Genomic DNA, 8,182 nt, shown 5'->3' with positions numbered 1-8,182 from the left:
CACTTTTTCTTTATAGAATTTTTCGTTTGTTAATTTTAAGCCCTTTAAAATTAGAAACCATTATTTTCTTACTCTATTTAGCTAGTATGAGTACTGGGTTGCCAGCAAGAATTTTAAAACGATGCCTCCTCCCTAGATCTCGAAAATATAATAGGTCAAAAAGACAAAGTTGTTGGACCTTTAAAATATCCCGAATCTAACGGATTATTGGAATTTTTTTTCAGATGCCTTTTTTGGGGAAAAAGAGCGTTGGAAGGGGGAAGAGGTGGTATTTGCCATCCAATATTTTCTGCTACTACTAATATTGCTGCGAATACTATTATTACTACTGCTACTGTTGAAGTTAATGAGTTTAATGTAAAATTTTCGGGAGTGTTAAGTGGGGTTTTGAACTAATTCGGAACACACTATGTCGATAAAGGTTATCAAAAAATTGTTATAGCTGTATCTCAGGAACAGCGCAGAATATGAAGTTAAAACTTTCACTTTATGTTAAGAGGAATATTGAACCAACCAAAGGGTACAATATGCATACTAGTACTTTTACTGGTACTACTAATTGTACTTGTAAGGCTAATGGTAATAAAGAGAAATATTATCGAAATATTGAGGGGGATTTTGAAATAAATTTATGCCTGCTATGTGAATGCACCCTGTCAAAAAGGTGTGTCAGCAATGTCTCAAGAACTGCTAGAAACATTAGTTGGAAACTTTGGGGTAAGTCGAGGGGGATGTTAAACTAATTAAAAGGCACTAAGTGCGTACTATTACTAACTACTAATACTGCTATTATTACAACTATTGCTATGGCTAATGGTAATAAGGTGAAACTGGAAGACACTGTGACCCCAAATTACTTGATGGAGTCAGACCCGTTCCTATGGCTGTTGGTGCCCCGAGGAAAAATTAATCACTACGCCCCCTCCCGAATCAAAAATAAGCAATTAAAGTCGAACCAAAGTGAAAAATTTGATCAAAGCGGGCAATCCCCCAGCCGCAGCCCAGCACAAAATTTTCTTGACTCCATCAACAGACAACATGTTGCTATAGAGATTAAATTCTTATGGTCCCGTACCTTAAATTTCTTACAGTGCATACAGTTTTTACAAGAACATGTTGTCTTTTTGAGGTGGCAAGAATTATTTGTCAAGACGCGCTTTTATTGTATCTTATTGCAGCTTTTTTGTATATAAGATATTTTTAATAATTGGTAAGTAATTGAATATTGGGATTTTCTACAGCAAAGATGATCCAGCTGAGGAGTTAAGGTTCCTTGGTTTCAGTAGTAGAATGAACAAATGTTTCCCAGAAACGATAATGTATGGTTAAAGAAAGGTTTTCCTTATTATTTCTTTTTTACGAAAAAAACACAAAATTTCCATATTTTAGAAATCTATAGGGGGGAATTTTAAATACTAGACATATATTTTTTTAAAATTATTGCTAGTGTCCAGTAATTATATTAGCGCATCTAGAGTAAAAAAAAAAAAAAAATGTTTTTTGAATTCTTAGGGAAAATATAGGGTTTTAAATGGACAAGGAAAACATTCTAAAAATAATGTAAATATTTAAGTTAGACCACCACTAGCCAACATTCATATTTACAGGGGATAAGCCAAGGATATTAGTTGTGGAAAATGCTGGGGTCGGGCGTGGATGGACTTTTTTCAATTCTTTTTGAAAAGATGCAAAAAAAATATTTTTCAAAATCAAGGACGCACGGTTTCCCTTAAAAAAACAAACAAAAAAATACTACTAAAGGTACATACTTAAGGTATTGCAATTAGGTGGCTAATTGTACCTCCTTACCATTAGTTTTCTGTTTTGAATGCGGTAGCGAAACAAATTTCTCATATTGATAAAAGCCAAAACAGCGAATTAAACTTTTGATTTCTAAGCGCAAAAGCATGTTGTCTGTTGAAGCAGCTAAATTATAATTTCAATGAGTTTTTGACTGATTTCGTGATTTTCTCTTGTTAATATAGTAAATATTTTCGAGAATCTATTAAGATTGTTTTCTTCTGTGGTAACCCTGCTTTAGATAAAGGCCAGGACAGATGTAAGGGGGCAAAGGGGGCAGCCTGCCCTGGGTGCAGGTTCGTAGGAGCACTGGTTTGTAAGGCACTTCTTGATTTTATCAAATAAAATTTGAACGATAATTTTGCGGCAATGGAACTCACTAACATTTAAGAGTGAAGAGTAGGTGAGGCTTCGCGTGGAGAGTCATAGGTATGGAAAACGGTGGGAAGACAAGGGGAAGGTCACCCCCCCCCCCCCCCCCTTAAAAACGTGTATAGGTGACCTTAATCATAGGAAACAGTTTTGTGCATTCATGTCAGAATCTTCCAAGGTGCTTCGACATGAGGAGGTTGCCCAATCTGAGAACCTTCAAAAGTTAGTTACAATTTTCTGACGACACCAGAGGAAACCCCGGTGGGAGCTTTGATTGCCAAAAGCAATGCTTGCGTGAGATTTTGTAAGACATTTGTATTTCAGACTTTCACATTTATTAAAAAACACCGTTTATTTATTTTTCGTTTTTCAACTTCAACATAAATAAATTGCTTACAATACTGACAAAACTATAGTATTCTATACATAATATTAAATTCAGACTTAAACATTTCTGTAAATTGTGGGGTTTAAGAGTAGCAGCGTTTTTGAAAAGCGTTTTGAAGCGTTTTGTTATGTACGAGAATAAGACTGCTGTGGTTAAGGTAGGAAATGAGGTTAGCAGCTGGTTTTGTATTAAATCAGGAGTTAAGCAGGGTTGTGTTCTATCCCCCTTTATATGGATTATTTTTATGGACTTTGTCTTAAGGAGCACAGAAAATCAGGAGTTAAGCAGGGTTGTGTTCTATCCCCCTTTATATGGATTATTTTTATGGACTTTGTCTTAAGGAGCACAGAAAAGGCAATGGGAGATCATGGAATCAAATGGGGAGGAAAAAGTCTCCTGGACTTATATTATGCTGATGATTTAAGCATCCTAGATGAAAGTGTGAGCAAAATGAATGAAGTTTTAGAGGTTTTGCAAGGTCAAGGTGCTAGAATAGGGTTGAAAATTAATGTTAAGAAGACTAAGTCACTAAGACTAGGAATAAGTGAAGATGAAAAGATGAAGTTGGGTAATGAAAAGATGGATCAGGTGGACAGCTTCACTTACCTTGGTAGTATTATTAGTAAAGATGGTGGGAGCAGTGAAGATGTCAAAAGTAGAATAGCCAAAGGCTTAGGGAGTTTTTTCACAGTTAAAAAAAGTTTGAAAGAATAGGAAGATAAGTCTGCAAACCAAGATTAAAATATTAGAAGCTACAGTGATGACAGTGGTCAAATATGGCTCTGTAGCATGGGCGCTCCGATAAGTGGATTAAGATTTGCTAGATGTTTTCCAGAGAAATTGCTTAAGGATTGTTCTGGGTACCCGGCTGACTGACCGTATTTCAAACAATAGGCTATACGAAAAATGTGGTTCAATACCACTCTCTAGGGCTATAATGAAAGAAAGGTTGAGGTGGCTATGGTACGTTGTGCGGATGAAGGAGGACAGACTGCCAAAGATCGTTCTTTTCGGCCAACCGTCTAGGGCTAAATAGAAAGCAGGTTGTCCTCGTCTGGGGTGGGAGGACGTCATAAAGAAAGGTTGAACGTCATAAGGAAATGGGAACTTGATGGGCGGACGTAAAAACGGAAGTTTTTAATAGATTGGGATGGAGGAGGAGCGTGCGTAGCTGTGTCGGCGTCAGGCGGCTTGGTCCTGCGGTGAGTTGTTAGCAGCAGTAGTAGTATTTATTTATAATTGCAAATACTTTTATAGATAGGTCCACATTTATATACTTCCTAAAGGGGTGAACAACATTTCAAATTTATTAGTTCTAGCGCTATTTAGTGGGACCAAAAAAAAACAAACAAAAACTGGTTACTGTCATGTCTTTGGCTCGATATTGTAGAAATATTGAATTTAATTGTTTAAGAACATTATGAAAATTATTTACTGGACAAATAGTTTTTTCTCATATACTTAGGAGAGGAAAAAAAGAGGTTGAAAATTAATTATAAAACTTAGCTCTTTTAGCTTATTATATTCAGCACAATGCCTAGGTAAAGAGCGATGCGGGCACAATGTGTTATTTATTTAAATATTTTCAGACCAGGGCACTTCATATAGAAGGATCTGTCTGAGAAACTTCGAAATGGGCACATTCGATTGGAAATTAAAAGTTCTAGTGTCCTTTTTCGTAGTCGAAACTGTTTGGATGCATTCAGCCCCCCCCCACGTCTATCAAATTTTGATATAGCCATTTTGTTCAGCGTAGTTGAAATGTCCAGCAATTATGTCTTCGTGAAGGACAACTCTCCCCAGGAGCCCTCAGGGCAATGGTTGTAAGTTATGCACAGGATGCATATAAGTTTGTTATGGGAAAAGTGGTGGTATAAACCTTAAAGGGGGTTCATTGGATTGGAAATCAGAAGTTCTAGTGCCATATAAAAGAATCAAAGTGATTTGAGGGCAACTAGCCCCCCCTCACCAGCTATTTTCCCTAAAGGCATCCGATAGAAATTTTGAAATAGCCATTTGTTAAATTTTTTTCCAAAGATCACTTAACAAGGCCATCGGGTTCAAACAACCCCCCTTAGGCAAGTGTTGTAAGCTATGCCTCGGGAGCAAATAAGGTTTTTATGAGGGGGTGGTCGTGTAAATTTTGGAGAAGGATCATTTGATTGGAAATGTAAAGTTCTAGTTCCTTTTTAAGAGTCAAAAATGACGAATGCCGCTAGACCCCTCCCCCAACACTTTCCTTTCCCCAAACGCATCTGATCGAAATTGTAAGATATCCATTTTTTTTCACAATAGCCCAAAGAGCACGTACCAATATCTCCAGGGTGGATACACACCCCCAGAGCCCAGGAGCAATGGTTACATGGCATAGCTTAGGGCATATAAGGTTATTATGAAATGGGAGGTCATATAAACTTCGGATGGGGCCGATTTGATTGGATCTGAATCTTAAGTGATCTACTTTGTTCAGCACTTTTTAAAGGTCCGTTAATTATGTCTTTGGGGATGTCAACTTCAACACAGTCCTCAGGGCAAAGGTTCTAAGTAAGGCAATTGTTTACATATAATATATGTTATTCAGAAAGGTATGCATGTTTGAACTTTACTTTCCAAAAAGGCGAAGGGTATTCAGGTGAGCCTTTCAGAGAATGTTTAGGGGAATGTTAAACTAAATCAAAACACTTTACGTTATACGGATTGCCAAAACGGTGTAACTCAGGAATGACTGAGTATGTTAATTTGGAACTTTAAGGAAATGATAAGGAAGATGATTGAAAAGGCAATATTTGCATGCTACCGCTACTACTAAAATTACCACTGCTACTACTGTTACCATTACTACTACTACTACTACCACACTACTCCATTTACAATATTCAAGAGAAATTTGAACTAAATCAAAAGATACCTCGCGCATGCACACTGTCAAACGAGCATATCTTAAGAATTGATTTGGGAATTAAGCTGGAACTTTTATAGAATGCTAGAAGGGGAATAACATGCAAGCAAAAGGCAATATGTACATGCAATTACTTATACTACAATCAACGTTTCATTTACTACTACTACTACTACTACTGCTACTACTACTACACTACCACTACCACTCCTACTACTACTTCAACTACTACTTCTATTGTAACTACTTGTAAGCACTAACTAGTGGAGGAATTTCCCTTTCTGTGGTTACAGTTCTTAGATCCTGGTATCAGGGGCTTGGGATAAAAATTGCTGCTTCTGAATCTTTTTATAATCCAATTCCTGTTGGTCGTGGAGTCAAAGAAGCTGGAGTTCTATCCCCTTCTATTTTTAAAATATATTTGGCGGAGTGTCTTAGTTCACTATCTACAACCTTTATCTCTCGGGGAGCGGGATGTGTCAATTATTGTACACGCTGATGATATTATTTAATTGAGTCGTTCTAAAGCTGGTTTAACTGATATTTTTAATGCTCTTTGCAGTAAGCTTAATGATAAAGGACTTTCCTTCAGTGTTGAAAAATGTCAGTATTTTCCCATCAATGACGGCAACCGAGCTGAACTAATTTGCAACAGGAGTACTTCATTTCCGGTTTCAGACGCTGTTCTTTATTTTGGGTTACCTTATTGTGCTTTAGCTAGAAATTCGAAGTCACTCTTTAGTCTAATTTATAAGCAATGACTGCTGACACTGTGCGCGTAGTCTCGTGGAACTTGAATGGAGGTGTAATCGAGAATATACTACTACTGGAGGGACTGTTGTGCTGTAGCAATATGATCTGTGTGCAGGAACATATCCTTTCCGAACAAGCTGTTAACCTGCTAGAGATAAATGATGGAGTAAAATCATTTGTGGTTCCAGCCAGCTCCATAAGAAGAGGGATGCCCTCTGGTGGTGTTGCCATACTCATCGGTAGCACCCTAAGCCCCTCCTCTTTATAAAACCGAGGAATTCTTTGCTGCTGTTAAGGTACCCAAAATGTTAGTAGGAGGGGTCAGGAGGTGCGAAGGGGACAAGGAAGGAGACAAGATGACAGCCAATCAGAGGGCTACAATATGAAGGGGACAAGATAATGTGTCTCTTTCTAGGCCAATCATGAGAGTCAGAAATACTAACTGTACAAGATCACGTGTCCCTTTCTAGGCCAATCATGGGAGCCGGAAATACTAACTGTACAAGATCATTGACATCTATTTCTAGGTCAATGGATTTACGTAATTTCTCTTACATCACAAATTCGCCTTGAGACTTTGTTTATAATGATCACGGTTTGAGGTTAATGTAACAGTTTGATTCAAAACATCACGGAATGAAGCTCGAATGCAAATGATTTTGAAGTCTTAGCTATGCAAATTTATAATGTAAGTTCTGTTTATAAATAATTAATTGAGATATTTATATGCTATATTACGAATCATATTAATGACTAATGTGGTACCTTCCCCCCTCCCAAAAAAAATTTATTCTGAACAAATGATACCCACAAAATGGGTTTAGAGAACTGACTATCTCGTAATGGTTATTGAGTGCTAAAAAAAAAAAATCTATTTCAACTTACTTCAGTTTTAGGTTAATATCTAATAGTATATTAATGGCTTCTTTCAACATTGATAAACTCGTAATTATAAGAAAAACAATTGTATTACACATAAGCACAGAATTTTTAAAAACTCCGCCGAATCTGAATAACAAGGTGTCTTTGCTTGAACTTTGCACGATACCAAAATACCTGTAAACCCCATAATCTAAGAATAGATACGGTTTTTCTCTAAATGAAAAACTAAAATTTAATTTCTTTTTAAAGAAAATTTTGAGCAATGTTCCCTTCCCCAAAAGAGGGTGAGGATTGAGATTGCTAACCACTCAAGACCTTCAGTGATTGTCAGTGCCACCCCTTCTACGCCGTCTATACAAGGCGAGAATGCCCTCGCCCACAATGCAAGGCCATCTGTCCCATCTATGCAAGAAATTGAAGTCGCCTAGGCTTCAAGACCTGCCCTCTATGCCAGTGAAGTTGATGGCCCGCAAGCTGCTCCTGCAGATCTTAATGTAAGTTTAAATTTTTGATTTTTTCGAAAAATATGTCAGTAACCGTTAACGATTAATTCTTTCAAAGGAATTAGATCGCTTCCTTTTGACACTAATACTTCAGACTGATTTAATCACCTCGGTAAACATGTTGTAATTATTAAATCCTGTCGGATATACGCATCCAGCCTGCTAAATCTTATGATTTAGCAGATAAGTTTAGAAAAGGTTTCATAGAAAAAAAGTGCTTTTTCCAGTCAAATTAACAACATATTTTATAGAGTAAATCTTATGAATTGCAAGAGGTGTGGGGGCAGGTGTTGCTTAAGATAAAGATTTTCATATGGTAATTGCTTTCCATTTTGAGTACATGAAGATGAAACTATGGTGTGATGTCATTATTTTAGTATGGACAGCGCAAGCGCTGTTTATTTTTCTTTCCAAAAGATCACTTGCTAAGAAAACTGAGATAGTATAATGAATATTGCAAATTTATGACTATTATACTGCTAAATAGTGCTGCTATTAAGTATGTTGCAGGGTGTGATTTTCATTATTTTAGTATGGACAGCGCAAGTGCTGCAATATTTATTATTTTTCTTTCCACTAGATTAT

This window comes from Artemia sp. Qi Xiang Cuo, chromosome 7 (assembly GCF_049724085.1).
Source record: "Artemia sp. Qi Xiang Cuo chromosome 7, ASM4972408v1, whole genome shotgun sequence".
NCBI classification, from domain to species: Eukaryota; Metazoa; Arthropoda; class Branchiopoda; order Anostraca; family Artemiidae; genus Artemia; species Artemia sp. Qi Xiang Cuo.
Note: the sequence above shows the minus strand (reverse complement) of the source record.